Source organism: Anopheles funestus, unplaced genomic scaffold, assembly GCF_943734845.2.
Source record: "Anopheles funestus unplaced genomic scaffold, idAnoFuneDA-416_04 scaffold_19_ctg1, whole genome shotgun sequence".
In the NCBI taxonomy this organism is placed as follows: Eukaryota; Metazoa; Arthropoda; class Insecta; order Diptera; family Culicidae; genus Anopheles; species Anopheles funestus.
Genome location: NW_026045356.1, coordinates 73,416 through 89,647, shown reverse-complemented (window position 1 = coordinate 89,647; position 16,232 = coordinate 73,416). Strand labels below are relative to the sequence as shown.

Sequence of the window (16,232 nt, the reverse complement as noted above, 5' to 3'; positions counted from 1 at the left end):
TCTTGGCTAAGGTGTCTTGGCTAATGTGTCTTGGCTAAGGTGTCTTGGCTAATGTGTCTTGGCTAATGTGTCTTGGCTAAGGTGTCTTGGCTAATGTGTCTTAGCTAAGGTGTCTTGGCTAAGGTGTCTTCGCTAATGTGTCTTGGCTAATGTGTCTCGGCTAATGTGTCTTGGCTAATGTGTCTTGGCTTATGTGTCTTGGCTAAGGTGTCTTGGCTTATGTGTCTTGGCTAAGGTGTCTTCGCTAATGTGTCTTGGCTAAGGTGTCTTGGCTAATGTGTCTTGGCTAAGGTGTCTTGGCTAATGTGTCTTGGCTAAGGTGTCTTGGCTAATGTGTCTTGGCTAATGTGTCTTGGCTAAGGTGTCTTGGCTAAGGTGTCTTGGCTAATGTGTCTTGGCTAATGTGTCTTGGCTAATGTGTCTTGGCTAAGGTGTCTTGGCTAAGGTGTCTTGGCTAAGGTGTCTTGGCTAAGGTGTCTTGGCTAATGTGTCTTGGCTAATGTGTCTTGGCTAATGTGTCTTGGCTTAGGTGTCTTGGCTAATGTGTCTTGGCTAAGGTGTCTTGGCTAATGTGTCTTGGCTAAGGTGTCTTGGCTAATGTGTCTTGGCTAAGGTGTCTTGGCTAAGGTGTCTTGGCTAAGGTGTCTTGGCTAATGTGTCTTGGCTGAGGTGTCTTGGCTAATGTGTCTTGGCTAAGGTGTCTTGGCTAATGTGTCTTGGCTAAGGTGTCTTGGCTAAGGTGTCTTGGCTAAGGTGTCTTGGCTAATGTGTCTCGACTAATGTGTCTTGGCTAATGTGTCTTGGCTAAGGTGTCTTGGCTTATGTGTCTTGGCTAAGGTGTCTCGGCTAATGTGTCTTGGCTAATGTGTCTTGGCTAAGGTGTCTTGGCTAATGTGTCTTGGCTAAGGTGTCTTGGCTAAGGTGTCTTGGCTAATGTGTCTTGGCTAAGGTGTCTTGGCTAATGTGTCGTGGCTAATGCGTCTTGGCTAATGTGTCTTGGCTAATGTGTCTTGGCTAAGGTGTCTTGGCTAATGTGTCTTGGCTAAGGTGTCTTGGCTAATGTGTCTTGGCTAAGGTGTCTTGGCTAATGTGTCTTGGCTAAGGTGTCTTGGCTAAGGTGTCTTGGCTAATGTGGCTTGGCTAAGGTGTCTTGGCTAAGGTGTCTTGGCTAAGGTGTCTTGGCTAAGGTGTCTTGGCTAAGGTGTCTCGGCTAATGTGTCTTGGCTAATGTGTCTTGGCTAAGGTGTCTTGGCTAAGGTGTCTTGGCTAAGGTGTCTTGGCTAATGTGTCTTGGCTAAGGTGTCTTGGCTAAGGTGTCTTGGCTAATGTGTCTTGGCTAAGGTGTCTTGGCTAATGTGTCTTGGCTAAGGTGTCTTGGCTAAGGTGTCTTGGCTAATGTGTCTTGGCTAATGTGTCTTGGCTAATGTGTCTTGGCTAAGGTGTCTTGGATAATGTGTCTTGGCTAAGGTGTCTTGGCTAAGGTGTCTTGGCTAATGTGTCTCGGCTAATGTGTCTTGGCTAAGGTGTCTTGGCTAAGGTGTCTTGACTAAGGTGTCTTGGCTAAGGTGTCTCGGCTAATGTGTCTTGGCTAATGTGTCTTGGCTAAGGTGTCTTGGCTAAGGTGTCTTGGCTAAGGTGTCTTGGCTAATGTGTCTTGGCTAATGTGTCTTGGCTAAGGTGTCTTGGCTAATGTGTCTTGGCTAAGGTGTCTCGGCTAATGTGTCTTGGCTAATGTGTCTTGGCTAAGGTGTCTTGGCTAATGTGTCTTGGCTAATGTGTCTTGGCTAATGTGTCTTGGCTAATGTGTCTTGGCTAAAGTGTCATGGCTAAGGTGTCTTGGCTAAGGTGTCTTGGCTAAGGTGTCTTGGCTAATGTGTCTTGGCTAAGGTGTCTTGGCTTATGTGTCTTGGCTTATGTGTCTTGGCTAAGGTGTCTTGGCTAAGGTGTCTTGGCTAATGTGTCTTGGCTAAGGTGTCTTGGCTAATGTGTCTTAGCTAAGGTGTCTTGGCTAATGTGTCTTGGCTAAGGTGTCTTGGCTAATGTGTCTTGGCTAATGTGTCTTGGCTAAGGTGTCTTGGCTAATGTGTCTTGGCTAAGGTGTCTTGGCTAAGGTGTCTTGGCTAATGTGTCTTGGCTAATGTGTCTTGGCTAAGGTGTCTTGGCTAATGTGTCTCGGCTAATGTGTCTTGGCTAATGTGTCTTGGCTAAGGTGTCTTGGCTAATGTGTCTTGGCTAATGTATCTTGGCTAAGGTGTCTTCGCTAATGTGTCTTGGCTAAGGTGTCTTGGCTAATGTGTCTTGGCTAAGGTGTCTTCGCTAATGTGTCTTGGCTAAGGTGTCTTGGCTAATGTGTCTTGGCTAATGTGTCTTGGCTAAGGTGTCTTGGCTAAGGTGTCTTGGCTAATGTGTCTTGGCTAATGTGTCTTGGCTAATGTGTCTTGGCTAAGGTGTCTTGGCTAAGGTGTCTTGGCTAAGGTGTCTTGGCTAAGGTGTCTTGGCTAATGTGTCTTGGCTAATGTGTCTTGGCTAATGTGTCTTGGCTAAGGTGTCTTCGCTAAGGTGTCTTCGCTAATGTGTCTTGGCTAAGGTGTCTTGGCTAATGTGTCTTGGCTAAGGTGTCTTGGCTAATGTGTCTTGGCTAAGGTGTCTTGGCTAAGGTGTCTTGGCTAAGGTGTCTTGGCTAATGTGTCTTGGCTAAGGTGTCTTGGCTAATGTGTCTTGGCTAAGGTGTCTTGGCTAATGTGTCTTGGCTAAGGTGTCTTGGCTAAGGTGTCTTGGCTAAGGTGTCTTGGCTAATGTGTCTTGGCTAAGGTGTCTTGGCTAATGTGTCTTGGCTAAGGTGTCTTGGCTAAGGTGTCTTGGCTAATGTGTCTTGGCTAATGTGTCTTGGCTAATGTGTCTTGGCTTAAGTGTCTTCGCTAATGTGTCTTGGCTAAGGTGTCTTGGCTAATGTGTCTTGGCTAAGGTGTCTTGGCTAATGTGTCTTGGCTAATGTGTCTTGGCTAAAGTGTCATGGCTAAGGTGTCTTGGCTAAGGTGTCTTGGCTAAGGTGTCTTGGCTAATGTGTCTTGGCTAAGGTGTCTTGGCTAATGTGTCTTGGCTAATGTGTCTTGGCTAAGGTGTCTTGGCTAATGTGTCTTGGCTAATGTGTCTTGGCTAAGGTGTCTCGGCTAATGTGTCTTGGCTAAGGTGTCTTGGCTAAGGTGTCTTCGCTAATGTGTCTTGGCTAAGGTGTCTTGGCTAATGTGTCTTGGCTAAGGTGTCTTGGCTAATGTGTCTTGGCTAAGGTGTCTTGGCTAATGTGTCTTGGCTAAGGTGTCTTGGCTAATGTGTCTTGGCTAATGTGTCTTGGCTAAGGTGTCTTGGCTAATGTGTCTTGGCTAATGTGTCTTGGCTAAGGTGTCTCGGCTAATGTGTCTTGGCTAAGGTGTCTTGGCTAAGGTGTCTTCGCTAATGTGTCTTGGCTAAGGTGTCTTGGCTAAGGTGTCTTGGCTAATGTGTCTTGGCTAATGTGTCTTGGCTAAGGTGTCTTGGCTAAGGTGTCTTGGCTAAGGTGTCTTGGCTAATGTGTCTTGGCTAATGTGTCTTGGCTAAGGTGTCTTCGCTAATGTGTCTTGGCTAAGGTGTCTTGGCTAATGTGTCTTGGCTAAGGTGTCTTGGCTAATGTGTCTTGGCTAAGGTGTCTTGGCTAAGGTGTCTTGGCTAAGGTGTCTTGGCTAATGTGTCTTGGCTAAGGTGTCTTGGCTAATGTGTCTTGGCTAAGGTGTCTTGGCTAAGGTGTCTTGGCTAAGGTGTCTTGGCTAATGTGTCTTGGCTAAGGTGTCTTGGCTAAGGTGTCTTGGCTAAGGTGTCTTGACTAAGGTGTCTTGGCTAAGGTGTCTCGGCTAATGTGTCTTGGCTAATGTGTCTTGGCTAAGGTGTCTTGGCTAAGGTGTCTTGGCTAAGGTGTCTTGGCTAATGTGTCTTGGCTAATGTGTCTTGGCTAATGTGTCTTGGCTAATGTGTCTTGGCTAAGGTGTCTCGGCTAATGTGTCTTGGCTAAGGTGTCTTGGCTAATGTGTCTTGGCTAAGGTGTCTTGGCTAATGTGTCTTGGCTAAGGTGTCTTGGCTAAGGTGTCTTGGCTAAGGTGTCTTGGCTAATGTGTCTTGGCTAAGGTGTCTTGGCTAAGGTGTCTTGGCTAAGGTGTCTTGGCTAATGTGTCTTGGCTAAGGTGTCTTGGCTAATGTGTCTTGGCTAAGGTGTCTTGGCTAATGTGTCTTGGCTAAGGTGTCTTGGCTAAGGTGTCTTGGCTAAGGTGTCTTGGCTAAGGTGTCTTGGCTAAGGTGTCTTGGCTAATGTGTCTTGGCTAAGGTGTCTTGGCTAATGTGTCTTGGCTAAGGTGTCTTGGCTAATGTGTCTTGGCTAAGGTGTCTTGGCTAAGGTGTCTTGGCTAAGGTGTCTTGGCTAATGTGTCTTGGCTAAGGTGTCTTGGCTAATATGTCTTGGCTAAGGTGTCTTGGCTAAGGTGTCTTGGCTAATGTGTCTTGGCTAAGGTGTCTTGGCTAAGGTGTCTTGGCTAATGTGTCTCGACTAATGTGTCTTGGCTAATGTGTCTTGGCTAAGGTGTCTTGGCTAAGGTGTCTTGGCTAAGGTGTCTCGGCTAATGTGTCTTGGCTAATGTGTCTTGGCTAAGGTGTCTTGGCTAAGGTGTCTTGGCTAATGTGTCTTGGCTAAGGTGTCTTGGCTAAGGTGTCTTGGCTAATGTGTCTTGGCTAATGTGTCTCGACTAATGTGTCTTGGCTAATGTGTCGTGGCTAATGCGTCTTGGCTGTTGTGTCTTGGCTAATGTGTCTTGGCTAAGGTGTCTTGGCTAATGTGTCTTGGCTAATGTGTCTTGGCTAAGGTGTCTAGGCTAAGGTGTCTTGGCTAAGGTGTCTCGGCTAATGTGTCTTGGCTAATGTGTCTTGGCTAAGGTGTCTTGGCTAATGTGTCTTGGCTAAGGTGTCTTGGCTAAGGTGTCTTGGCTAATGTGTCTAGGCTAAGGTGTCTTGGCTAAGGTGTCTTGGCTAATGTGTCTTGGCTAATGTGTCGTGGCTAATGCGTCTTGGCTGTTGTGTCTTGGCTAATGTGTCTTGGCTAAGGTGTCTTGGCTAATGTGTCTTGGCTAAGGTGTCTTGGCTAAGGTGTCTTGGCTAAGGTGTCTCGGCTAATGTGTCTTGGCTAATGTGTCTTGGCTAAGGTGTCTTGGCTAAGGTGTCTTGGCTAATGTGTCTTGGCTAAGGTGTCTTGGCTAAGGTGTCTTGGCTAATGTGTCTTGGCTAATGTGTCTCGACTAATGTGTCTTGGCTAATGTGTCGTGGCTAATGCGTCTTGGCTGTTGTGTCTTGGCTAATGTGTCTTGGCTAAGGTGTCTTGGCTAATGTGTCTTGGCTAATGTGTCTTGGCTAAGGTGTCTAGGCTAAGGTGTCTTGGCTAAGGTGTCTCGGCTAATGTGTCTTGGCTAATGTGTCTTGGCTAAGGTGTCTTGGCTAATGTGTCTTGGCTAAGGTGTCTTGGCTAAGGTGTCTTGGCTAATGTGTCTTGGCTAAGGTGTCTTGGCTAAGGTGTCTTGGCTAAGGTGTCTTGGCTAAGGTGTCTTGGCTAAGGTGTCTTGGCTAAGGTGTCTCGGCTAATGTGTCTTGGCTAATGTGTCTTGGCTAAGGTGTCTTGGCTAAGGTGTCTTGGCTAAGGTGTCTTGGCTAATGTGTCTTGGCTAATGTGTCTTGGCTAAGGTGTCTTGGCTAATGTGTCTTGGCTAAGGTGTCTTGGCTAATGTGTCTTGGCTAAGGTGTCTTGGCTAAGGTGTCTTGGCTAATGTGTCTTGGCTAATGTGTCTTGGCTAAGGTGTCTTGGCTAAGGTGTCTTGGCTAATGTGTCTTGGCTAAGGTGTCTTGGCTAAGGTGTCTTGGCTAATGTGTCTCGGCTAATGTGTCTTGGCTAAGGTGTCTTGGCTAAGGTGTCTTGACTAAGGTGTCTTGGCTAAGGTGTCTCGGCTAATGTGTCTTGGCTAATGTGTCTTGGCTAAGGTGTCTTGGCTAAGGTGTCTTGGCTAAGGTGTCTTGGCTAATGTGTCTTGGCTAATGTGTCTTGGCTAAGGTGTCTTGGCTAATGTGTCTTGGCTAATGTGTCTTGGCTAATGTGTCTTGGCTAATGTGTCTTGGCTAAAGTGTCATGGCTAAGGTGTCTTGGCTAAGGTGTCTTGGCTAATGTGTCTTGGCTAAGGTGTCTTGGCTAATGTGTCTTGGCTAAGGTGTCTTGGCTAAGGTGTCTTGGCTAAGGTGTCTTGGCTAATGTGTCTTGGCTAAGGTGTCTTGGCTAATGTGTCTTGGCTAATGTGTCTTGGCTAATGTGTCTTGGCTAAGGTGTCTTGGCTAATGTGTCTTGGCTAATGTGTCTTGGCTAAGGTGTCTTGGCTAATGTGTCTTAGCTAAGGTGTCTTGGCTAAGGTGTCTTCGCTAATGTGTCTTGGCTAATGTGTCTTGGCTAATGTGTCTTGGCTAAGGTGTCTTGGCTAATGTGTCTCGGCTAATGTGTCTTGGCTAATGTGTCTTGGCTAAGGTGTCTTGGCTAATGTGTCTTGGCTAATGTGTCTTGGCTAAGGTGTCTTCGCTAATGTGTCTTGGCTAAGGTGTCTTGGCTAATGTGTCTTGGCTAAGGTGTCTTCGCTAATGTGTCTTGGCTAAGGTGTCTTGGCTAATGTGTCTTGGCTAATGTGTCTTGGCTAAGGTGTCTTGGCTAAGGTGTCTTGGCTAATGTGTCTTGGCTAATGTGTCTTGGCTAATATGTCTTGGCTAATATGTCTTGGCTAAGGTGTCTTCGCTAATGTGTCTTGGCTAAGGTGTCTTGGCTAATGTGTCTTGGCTAAGGTGTCTTGGCTAATGTGTCTTGGCTAATGTGTCTTGGCTAAAGTGTCATGGCTAAGGTGTCTTGGCTAAGGTGTCTTGGCTAAGGTGTCTTGGCTAATGTGTCTTGGCTAAGGTGTCTTGGCTAATGTGTCTTGGCTAATGTGTCTTGGCTAAGGTGTCTTGGCTAATGTGTCTTGGCTAATGCGTCTTGGCTAAGGTGTCTCGGCTAATGTGTCTTGGCTAAGGTGTCTTGGCTAAGGTGTCTTCGCTAATGTGTCTTGGCTAAGGTGTCTTGGCTAATGTGTCTTGGCTAAGGTGTCTTGGCTAAGGTGTCTTGGCTAAGGTGTCTTGGCTAAGGTGTCTTGGCTAATGTGTCTTGGCTAAGGTGTCTTGGCTAATGTGTCTTGGCTAATGTGTCTTGGCTAAGGTGTCTTGGCTAATGTGTCTTGGCTAATGTGTCTTGGCTAAGGTGTCTCGGCTAATGTGTCTTGGCTAAGGTGTCTTGGCTAAGGTGTCTTCGCTAATGTGTCTTGGCTAAGGTGTCTTGGCTAAGGTGTCTTGGCTAATGTGTCTTGGCTAATGTGTCTTGGCTAAGGTGTCTTGGCTAAGGTGTCTTGGCTAATATGTCTTGGCTAATGTGTCTTGGCTAATGTGTCTTGGCTAATGTGTCTTGGCTAAGGTGTCTTGGCTAAGGTGTCTTGGCTAATGTGTCTTGGCTAATGTGTCTTGGCTAATGTGTCTTGGCTAAGGTGTCTTCGCTAATGTGTCTTAGCTAAGGTGTCTTGGCTATTGTGTCTTGGCTAAGGTGTCTTGGCTAATGTGTCTTGGCTAAGGTGTCTTGGCTAAGGTGTCTTGGCTAAGGTGTCTTGGCTAATGTGTCTTGGCTAAGGTGTCTTGGCTAATGTGTCTTGGCTAAGGTGTCTTGGCTAATGTGTCTTGGCTAAGGTGTCTTGGCTAAGGTGTCTTGGCTAAGGTGTCTTGGCTAATGTGTCTTGGCTAAGGTGTCTTGGCTAAGGTGTCTTGGCTAAGGTGTCTTGACTAAGGTGTCTTGGCTAAGGTGTCTTGGCTAATGTGTCTTGGCTAATGTGTCTTGGCTAAGGTGTCTTGGCTAAGGTGTCTTGGCTAAGGTGTCTTGGCTAATGTGTCTTGGCTAATGTGTCTTGGCTAAGGTGTCTTGGCTAATGTGTCTTGGCTAAGGTGTCTCGGCTAATGTGTCTTGGCTAAGGTGTCTTGGCTAATGTGTCTTGGCTAAGGTGTCTTGGCTAATGTGTCTTGGCTAAGGTGTCTTGGCTAAGGTGTCTTGGCTAAGGTGTCTTGGCTAATGTGTCTCGGCTAATGTGTCTTGGCTAAGGTGTCTTGGCTAAGGTGTCTTGACTAAGGTGTCTTGGCTAAGGTGTCTCGGCTAATGTGTCTTGGCTAATGTGTCTTGGCTAAGGTGTCTTGGCTAAGGTGTCTTGGCTAAGGTGTCTTGGCTAATGTGTCTTGGCTAATGTGTCTTGGCTAAGGTGTCTTGGCTAATGTGTCTTGGCTAAGGTGTCTCGGCTAATGTGTCTTGGCTAATGTGTCTTGGCTAAGGTGTCTTGGCTAATGTGTCTTGGCTAATGTGTCTCGGCTAATGTGTCTTGGCTAAGGTGTCTTGGCTAAGGTGTCTTGACTAAGGTGTCTTGGCTAAGGTGTCTCGGCTAATGTGTCTTGGCTAATGTGTCTTGACTAAGGTGTCTTGGCTAAGGTGTCTTGGCTAAGGTGTCTTGGCTAATGTGTCTTGGCTAATGTGTCTTGGCTAAGGTGTCTTGGCTAATGTGTCTTGGCTAAGGTGTCTCGGCTAATGTGTCTTGGCTAATGTGTCTTGGCTAAGGTGTCTTGGCTAATGTGTCTTGGCTAATGTGTCTTGGCTAAGGTGTCTTGGCTAATGTGTCTTGGCTAATGTGTCTTGGCTAAGGTGTCTTGGCTAAGGTGTCTTGGCTAATGTGTCTTGGCTAAGGTGTCTTGGCTAAGGTGTCTTGGCTAATGTGTCTTGGCTAAGGTGTCTTGGCTAATGTGTCTTGGCTAAGGTGTCTTGGCTAATGTGTCTTGGCTAAGGTGTCTTGGCTAAGGTGTCTTGGCTAAGGTGTCTTGGCTAATGTGTCTTGGCTAAGGTGTCTTGGCTAATGTGTCTTGGCTAAGGTGTCTTGGCTAATGTGTCTTGGCTAAGGTGTCTTGGCTAAGGTGTCTTGGCTAAGGTGTCTTGGCTAATGTGTCTTGGCTAAGGTGTCTTGGCTAATGTGTCTTGGCTAAGGTGTCTTGGCTAAGGTGTCTTGGCTAATGTGTCTTGGCTAATGTGTCTTGGCTAATGTGTCTTGGCTAAGGTGTCTTCGCTAATGTGTCTTGGCTAAGGTGTCTTGGCTAATGTGTCTTGGCTAAGGTGTCTTGGCTAATGTGTCTTGGCTAAGGTGTCTTGGCTAAGGTGTCTTGGCTAAGGTGTCTTGGCTAATGTGTCTTGGCTAAGGTGTCTTGGCTAATGTGTCTTGGCTAAGGTGTCTTGGCTAATGTGTCTTGGCTAATGTGTCTTGGCTAATGTGTCTTGGCTAATGTGTCTTAGCTAAGGTGTCTTGGCTAATGTGTCTTGGCTAAGGTGCCTTGGCTAATGTGTCTTGGCTAATGTGTCTTGGCTAAGGTGTCTTGGCTAAGGTGTCTTGGCTAATGTGTCTTGGCTAATGTGTCTTGGCTAAGGTGTCTTGGCTAAGGTGTCTTGGCTAATGTGTCTTGGCTAATGTGTCTTGGCTAATGTGTCTTGGCTAAGGTGTCTTCGCTAATGTGTCTTGGCTAAGGTGTCTTGGCTAATGTGTTTTGGCTAAGGTGTCTTGGCTAATGTGTCTTGGCTAAGGTGTCTTGGCTAAGGTGTCTTGGCTAAGGTGTCTTGGCTAATGTGTCTTGGCTAAGGTGTCTTGGCTAATGTGTCTTGGCTAAGGTGTCTTGGCTAAGGTGTCTTGGCTAAGGTGTCTTGGCTAATGTGTCTTGGATAAGGTGTCTTGGCTAATGTGTCTTGGCTAAGGTGTCTTGGCTAAGGTGTCTTGGCTAATGTGTCTTGGCTAAGGTGTCTTGGCTAAGGTGTCTTGGCTAATGTGTCTCGACTAATGTGTCTTGGCTAATGTGTCTTGGCTAAGGTGTCTTGGCTAAGGTGTCTTGGCTAAGGTGTCTCGGCTAATGTGTCTTGGCTAATGTGTCTTGGCTAAGGTGTCTTGGCTAAGGTGTCTTGGCTAATGTGTCTTGGCTAAGGTGTCTTGGCTAAGGTGTCTTGGCTAATGTGTCTTGGCTAATGTGTCTCGACTAATGTGTCTTGGCTAATGTGTCGTGGCTAATGCGTCTTGGCTATTGTGTCTTGGCTAATGTGTCTTGGCTAAGGTGTCTTGGCTAAAGTGTCTTGGCTAAGGTGTCTTGGCTAATGTGTCTTGGCTAAGGTGTCTTGGCTAATGTGTCTTGGCTAAGGTGTCTTGGCTAAGGTGTCTTGGCTAATGTGTCTCGGCTAATGTGTCTTGGCTAATGTGTCTTGGCTAAGGTGTCTTGGCTAAGGTGTCTTGGCTAAGGTGTCTCGGCTAATGTGTCTTGGCTAATGTGTCTTGGCTAAGGTGTCTTGGCTAAGGTGTCTTGGCTAAGGTGTCTTGGCTAAAGTGTCTTGGCTAATGTGTCTTGGCTAAGGTGTCTTGGCTAATGTGTCTTGGCTAAGGTGTCTTGGCTAATGTGTCTTGGCTAAGGTGTCTTGGCTAAGGTGTCTTGGCTAATGTGTCTTGGCTAATGTGTCTTGGCTAAGGTGTCTTGGCTAAGGTGTCTTGGCTAATGTGTCTTGGCTAAGGTGTCTTGGCTAAGGTGTCTTGGCTAATGTGTCTCGGCTAATGTGTCTTGCCTAAGGTGTCTTGGCTAAGGTGTCTTGACTAAGGTGTCTTGGCTAAGGTGTCTCGGCTAATGTGTCTTGGCTAATGTGTCTTGGCTAAGGTGTCTTGGCTAAGGTGTCTTGGCTAAGGTGTCTTGGCTAATGTGTCTTGGCTAATGTGTCTTGGCTAAGGTGTCTTGGCTAATGTGTCTTGGCTAAGGTGTCTCGGCTAATGTGTCTTGGCTAATGTGTCTTGGCTAATGTGTCTTGGCTAATGTGTCTTGGCTAATGTGTCTTGGCTAAAGTGTCATGGCTAAGGTGTCTTGGCTAAGGTGTCTTGGCTAAGGTGTCTTGGCTAATGTGTCTTGGCTAAGGTGTCTTGGCTAATGTGTCTTGGCTAATGTGTCTTGGCTAATGTGTCTTGGCTAATGTGTCTTGGCTAATGTGTCTTGGCTAATGTGTCTTGGCTAAAGTGTCATGGCTAAGGTGTCTTGGCTAAGGTGTCTTGGCTAAGGTGTCTTGGCTAATGTGTCTTGGCTAAGGTGTCTTGGCTAATGTGTCTTGGCTAATGTGTCTTGGCTAATGTGTCTTGGCTAATGTGTCTTGGCTAAGGTGTCTTGGCTAATGTGTCTTAGCTAAGGTGTCTTGGCTAAGGTGTCTTGGCTAATGTGTCTTGGCTAAGGTGTCTTGGCTAAGGTGTCTTGGCTAAGGTGTCTCGGCTAATGTGTCTTGGCTAATGTGTCTTGGCTAAGGTGTCTTGGCTAAGGTGTCTTGGCTAAGGTGTCTTGGCTAATGTGTCTTGGCTAATATGTCTTGGCTAATGTGTCTTGGCTAAGGTGTCTTGGCTAAGGTGTCTTGGCTAAGGTGTCTTGGCTAATGTGTCTCGGCTAAGGTGTCTTGGCTAATTTGTCTTGGCTAATGTGTCTTGGCTAAGGTGCCTTGGCTAAGGTGTCTTGGCTAAGGTGTCTTGGCTAATGTGTCTTGGCTAATGTGTCTTGGCTAAGGTGTCTTGGCTAAGGTGTCTTAGCTAAGGTGTCTTGTCTAAGGTGTCTTGGCTAAGGTGTCTTGGCTAAGGTGTCTTGGCTAATGTGTCTTGGCTAAGGTGTCTTGGCTAAGGTGTCTTGGCTAATGTGTCTTGGCTAAAGTGTCTTGGCTAAGGTGTCTTGGCTAAGATGTCTTGGCTAATGTGTCTTGGCTAAGGTGTCTTGGCTAATGTGTCTTGGCTAATGTGTCTTGGCTAAGGTGTCTTGGCTAATGTGTCTTAGCTAAGGTGTCTTGGCTAAGGTGTCTTGGCTAATGTGTCTTGGCTAAGGTGTCTTGGCTAAGGTGTCTCGGCTATTGTGTCTTGGCTAAGGTGTCTTGGCTAAGGTGTCTTGGCTAAAGTGTCTTGGCTTATGTGTCTTGGCTAAGGTGTCTTGGCTAATGTGTCTTGGCTAATGTGTCTTGGCTAAGGTGTCTTGGCTAATGTGTCTTGGCTAAGGTGTCTTGGCTAAGGTGCCTTGGCTAAGGTGTCTTGGCTAAGGTGTCTTGGCTAAGGTGTCTTGGCTAAGGTGTCTTGGCTAAGGTGTCTTGGCTAATGTGTCTTGGCTAATGTGTCTTGGCTAATGTGTCTTCTCTAATGTGTCTTGGCTAAGGTGTCTTGGCTAATGTGTCTTGGCTAATGTGTCTTGGCTAATGTGTCTTGGCTAAGGTGTCTCGGCTAATGTGTCTTGGCTAATGTGTCTTGGCTAAGGTGTCTTGGCTAATGTGTCTTAGCTAAGGTGTCTTGGCTAAGGTGTCTTGGCTAATGTGTCTTGGCTAAGGTGTCTTGGCTAAGGTGTCTCGGCTAAGGTGTCTTGGCTAATGTGTCTTGGCTAAGGTGTCTTGGCTAAGGTGCCTTGGCTAAGGTGTCTTGGCTAAGGTGTCTTGGCTAAGGTGTCTTGGCTAATGTGTCTTGGCTAATGTGTCTTGGCTAATGTGTCTTGGCTAAGGTGTCTTGGCTAAGGTGTCTTGGCTAAGGTGTCTTGGCTAAGGTGTCTTGGCTAATGTGTCTTGGCTAAGGTGTCTTGGCTAAGGTGTCTTGGCTAATGTATCTTGGCTAATGTGTCTTGGCTAATGTGTCTTTGCTAAGGTGTCTTGGCTAAGGTGTCATGGCTAATGTGTCTTGGCTAAGGTGTCTTGGCTAATGTGTCTTGGCTAAGGTGTCTTGGCTAATGTGTCTTGGCTAATGTGTCTTGGCTAAGGTGTCTTGGCTAATGTGTCTTGGCTAAAGTGTCTTGGCTAAGGTGTCTTGGCTAAGTTGTCTTGGCTAAGGTGTCTTGGCTAATGTGTCTTGGCTAAGGTGTCTTGGCTAAGGTGTCTCGGCTAAGGTGTCTTGGCTAATGTGTCTTGGCTAAGGTGTCTTGGCTAATGTGTCTTGGCTAATGTGTCTTGGCTAATGTGTCTTGGCTAATGTGTCTTGGCTAAGGTGTCTTGGCTAATGTGTCTTGGCTAATGTATCTTGGCTAATGTGTCTTGGCTAATGTGTCTTGGCTAATGTGTCTTGGCTAAGGTGTCTTGGCTAATGTGTCTTAGCTAAGGTGTCTTAGCTAATGTGTCTTGGCTAAGGTGTCTTGGCTAAGGTGTCTCGGCTAAGGTGTCTTGGCTAATGTGTCTTGGCTAAGGTGTCTTGGCTAAGGTGCCCTGGCTAAGGTGTCTTGGCTAAGGTGTCTTGGCTAAGGTGTCTTGGCTAATGTGTCTTGGCTAATGTGTCTTGGCTAAAGTGTCTTTGCTTATGTGTCTTGGCTAAGGTGTCTTGGCTTATGTGTCTTGGCTAATGTGTCTTGGCTAAGGTGTCTTGGCTAATGTGTCTTGGCTAAGGTGTCTTGGCTAATGTGTCTTGGCTAATGTGTCTCGGCTAAGGTGTCTTGGCTAATGTGTCTTGGCTAAGGTGTCTTGGCTAAGGTGCCTTGGCTAAGGTGTCTTGGCTAATGTGTCTTGGCTAAGGTGTCTTGGCTAATGTGTCTTGGCTAAGGTGTCTTGGCTAATGTGTCTTGGCTAAAGTGTCTTGGCTAATGTATCTTGGCTAATGTGTCTTGGCTAATGTGTCTTGGCTAATGTGTCTTGGCTAAGGTGTCTTGGCTAATGTGTCTTAGCTAAGGTGTCTTAGCTAATGTGTCTTGGCTAAGGTGTCTTGGCTAAGGTGTCTCGGCTAAGGTGTCTTGGCTAATGTGTCTTGGCTAAGGTGTCTTGGCTAAGGTGCCTTGGCTAAGGTGTCTTGGCTAAGGTGTCTTGGCTAAGGTGTCTTGGCTAATGTGTCTTGGCTAAGGTGTCTTGGCTAATGTGTCTTGGCTAAGGTGTCTTGGCTAATGTGTCTTAGCTAAGGTGTCTTAGCTAATGTGTCTTGGCTAAGGTGTCTTGGCTAAGGTGTCTCGGCTAAGGTGTCTTGGCTAATGTATCTTGGCTAATGTGTCTTGGCTAATGTGTCTTTGCTAAGGTGTCTTGGCTAAGGTGTCATGGCTAATGTGTCTTGGCTAAGGTGTCTTGGCTAATGTGTCTTGGCTAAGGTGTCTTGGCTAATGTGTCTTGGCTAATGTGTCTTGGCTAAGGTGTCTTGGCTAATGTGTCTTGGCTAAAGTGTCTTGGCTAAGGTGTCTTGGCTAAGTTGTCTTGGCTAAGGTGTCTTGGCTAATGTGTCTTGGCTAAGGTGTCTTGGCTAAGGTGTCTCGGCTAAGGTGTCTTGGCTAATGTGTCTTGGCTAAGGTGTCTTGGCTAAGGTGCCTTGGCTAAGGTGTCTTGGCTAAGGTGTCTTGGCTAATGTGTCTTGGCTAATGTGTCTTGGCTAATGTGTTTTGGGTAATGTATCTTGGCTAATGTGTCTTGGCTAATGTGTCTTGGCTAATGTGTCTTGGCTAAGGTGTCTTGGCTAATGTGTCTTAGCTAAGGTGTCTTAGCTAATGTGTCTTGGCTAAGGTGTCTTTGCTAAGGTGTCTCGGCTAAGGTGTCTTGGCTAATGTGTCTTGGCTAAGGTGTCTTGGCTAAGGTGCCTTGGCTAAGGTGTCTTGGCTAAGGTGTCTTGGCTAAGGTGTCTTGGCTAATGTGTCTTGGCTAATGTGTCTTGGCTAAAGTGTCTTGGCTTATGTGTCTTGGCTAAGGTGTCTTGGCTTATGTGTCTTGGCTAATGTGTCTTGGCTAAGGTGTCTTGGCTAATGTGTCTTGGCTAAGGTGTCTTGGCTAATGTGTCTTGGCTAATGTGTCTCGGCTAAGGTGTCTTGGCTAATGTGTCTTGGCTAATGTGTCTTAGCTAAGGTGTCTTGGCTAAGGTGTCTTGGCTAATGTGTCTTGGCTAAGGTGTCTTGGCTAAGGTGTCTCGGCTAAGGTGTCTTGGCTAATGTGTCTTGGCTCAGGTGTCTTGGCTAATGTGTCTTAGCTAAGGTGTCTTGGCTAAGGTGTCTTGGCTAATGTGTCTTGGCTAAGGTGTCTTGGCTAAGGTGTCTTGGCTAAGGTTTCTCGGCTAATGTGTCTTGGCTAATGTGTCTTGGCTAAGTTGTCTTGGCTAATGCGTCTTGGCTAAGGTGTCTTGGCTAATGTGTCTTGGCTAAGGTGTCTTGGCTAAGGTGCCTTGGCTAAGGTGTCTTGGCTAAGGTGTCTTGGCTAAGGTGTCTTGGCTAATGTGTCTTGGCTAATGTGTCTTGGCTAATGTGTCTTGACTAATGTGTCTTGGCTAAAGTGTTTTGGCTAAGGTGTCTTGGCTAAGGTGTCTTGGCTAAGGTGTCTTGGCTAATGTGTCTTGGCTAAGGTGTCTTGGCTAATGTGTCTTGGCTAATGTGTCTTGGCTAAGGTGTCTCGGCTAATGTGTCTTGGCTAATGTGTCTTGGCTCAGGTGTCTTGGCTAATGTGTCTTAGCTAAGGTGTCTTGGCTAAGGTGTCTTGGCTAATGTGTCTTGGCTAAGGTGTCTTGGCTAAGGTGTCTTGGCTAAGGTTTCTTGGCTAATGTGTCTTGGCTAATGTGTCTTGGCTAAGGTGTCTTGGCTAATGCGTCTTGGCTAAGGTGTCTTGGCTAAGGTGTCTTGGCTAATGTGTCTTGGCTAAGGAGTCTTGGCTAAGGTGTCTTGGCTAATGTGTCTTGGCTAATGTGTCTTGGCTAATGTGTCTTGGCTAAGGTGTCTTCGCTAATGTGTCTTGGCTAAGGTGTCTTGGCTAAGGTGTCTTGGCTAATGTGTCTCGGCTAATGTGTCTTGGCTAATGTGTCTTGGCTAAGGTGTCTTGGCTAAGGTGTCTTGGCTAAGGTGTCTTGGCTAATGTGTCTTGGCTAAGGTGTCTTGGCTAAGGTGTCTTGGCTAATGTGTCTTGGCTAATGTGTCTTGGCTAATGTGTCTTGGCTAAAGTGTCTTGGCTATGGTGTCTTGGCTAAGGTGTCTTGGCTAATGTGTCTTGGCTAAGGTGTCTTGGCTAATGTGTCTTGGCTAAGGTGTCTTGGCTAATGTGTCTTGGCTAAGGTGTCTTGGCTAATGTGTCTTGGCTAATGTGTCTTGGCTAAGGTGTCTTGGCTAAGGTGTCTTGG

At 46.7% G+C, this 16,232-nt stretch overlaps 2 long non-coding RNA genes across 3 annotated transcripts in view; both read left to right on the top strand.

The window, feature by feature from the left end:
• Positions 1–2,395: 2,395 nt before the first annotated feature.
• Positions 2,396–16,232, top strand: part of LOC125774534 (uncharacterized) — a 63,261-nt gene continuing 49,424 nt past the window's right edge. For both annotated transcript variants that reach the window (XR_007421018.1, XR_007421017.1), the window contains exon 1: positions 2,396–2,587. This is a non-coding gene — a long non-coding RNA (uncharacterized LOC125774534). The remainder of the gene's footprint in view (positions 2,588–16,232) is intronic.
• Positions 9,658–16,232, top strand: part of LOC125774536 (uncharacterized) — a 32,226-nt gene continuing 25,651 nt past the window's right edge. The window contains exon 1 of the long non-coding RNA XR_007421020.1: positions 9,658–9,909. This is a non-coding gene — a long non-coding RNA (uncharacterized LOC125774536). The remainder of the gene's footprint in view (positions 9,910–16,232) is intronic.